General features: G+C 42.8%; 1 protein-coding gene across 1 annotated transcript in view; it reads left to right on the top strand.

Annotated features, from left to right (window-relative positions):
- Positions 1-1616, top strand: part of LOC107737564 (solute carrier family 2, facilitated glucose transporter member 1-like) — a 7743-nt gene that overhangs the window by 3987 nt on the left and 2140 nt on the right. The gene's annotated exons all lie outside the window — the stretch shown is intronic.

Below are 1616 nucleotides of genomic sequence, written 5' to 3'. Positions count from 1 at the left end.
TTCTCTTTCTGATCTTTTAACAGGAGGAACTCAATGCTCATTGTTAATGTTCTGGCCTTCATCGCTGCTGCTTTAATGGGCTTTTCCAAGCTGGCTGAATCCTGGGAGATGCTTATTATCGGACGCTTCATTGTAGGCCTTTACTCTGGCCTGTCCACAGGCTTTGTACCAATGTATGTAGGAGAAATCGCCCCAACTTCATTACGTGGGGCACTGGGCACACTTCATCAGCTTGGCATTGTCATTGGCATCCTCATAGCACAGGTCAATTAATATGTTATCTTTATTATGAGACCACTTTTAGTAATCATTTAGACTTTTACATTGCATAGATAGATGTGACCTTTTTGTGTATTTCATTAGAAACACTCCTGCTTTGTTCTGTAGATCTTTGGTATTAAAGAAATCATGGGGACCCCTACAATGTGGCCCTTCCTACTTGGCTTTACTTTCATCCCAGCCATAGTCCAGTGTGCCCTGCTGCCCTTCTGCCCCGAGAGCCCGCGCTACCTTCTCATCAACCAGAACGAGGAGGCCAAAGCTAAGAGTGGTGAGTTTTTAATACTCAATTTAAGATGTTGCCTAGGGTTTCTCCAGTCAGCGTAACTAACTCATTTCCACAGTGCTGAAGAAGCTCCGTGGCACTGAAGATGTGGCTGCAGACATGCAGGAGATGAGGGACGAGGGCAGGCAGATGATGAGGGAGAAGAAGGTCACCATCCCTGAGCTCTTCCGCTCATCGCTCTACCGCCAGCCCATCTTCATTGCCATCATGCTGCAGCTCTCCCAGCAGTTCTCCGGTATAAATGCTGTACGTTTTCTTTATTTCTTTATCTAGCATTTATCAGCCGATCCATCAATATACTTTTCCATCAAATTCTATTGCTTGTTGTATTAGAAATACCAGCATGGCTGGAGTCTGGAGGAAGACTGGAGAGGCACAGAATCCAAGCTGCTTGCAGTCCAGTGTGAAGTTTCCGATGTCAGTGATGATTTGGGGTGCCGTGACGTCTGCTGGTATTGGTCCATTGTTTTTTATCAAGTCCAAAGCAGAACACTTTATGCTTCCATCTGCTGACAAGCTTTATGGAGATGCTGATTTCCTTTTCCAGCAGGACTTTAGCACCTGCCCACAGTGCCAAAACCACTTTTTGTTTGCTGTGGTTTGCTGACCATGATATTACTGTGCTTGTTTGGCCAGCCAACATGCCTGACCTGAACCCCATATGGAATCTATGGGATATTTTCAAGAGACAGATGAGAAACAGTCAATCCAACAATACAGACGAGCTGTAGTGCTTCTGCAGTGCCACAGGCTGATCGCTTCCATGCCACTCCTCACTGATGCTGTCATTTGTGCTAGAGGAGTACCGACCAAGTATTGAGTGCATAAATGAACATACCTTAAAGAACTTGAACTTTTCTGTTTTGCAAATCCTTTTTTGATTGATCTTAGGAAATATTCTAATATTTTGAGATACTGGATTTTTGACTTTCATGAGCTGTAAGCTCTAATCATCAAAATTAAAACAAAAAAACTTTTGAAATGTTTTACTTTACATGTAATGAATCTAGAATATATGAAAGTTTCACTTTTTGAAATAAGTTACAAAAAA

The sequence above is a fragment of the Sinocyclocheilus rhinocerous genome, unplaced genomic scaffold, assembly GCF_001515625.1.
Source record: "Sinocyclocheilus rhinocerous isolate Xijiao unplaced genomic scaffold, SAMN03320098_v1.1 scaffold72, whole genome shotgun sequence".
Classification (NCBI taxonomy): Eukaryota; Metazoa; Chordata; class Actinopteri; order Cypriniformes; family Cyprinidae; genus Sinocyclocheilus; species Sinocyclocheilus rhinocerous.
Note: the sequence above shows the minus strand (reverse complement) of the source record. Positions and strands in the feature narration are given on the sequence as shown.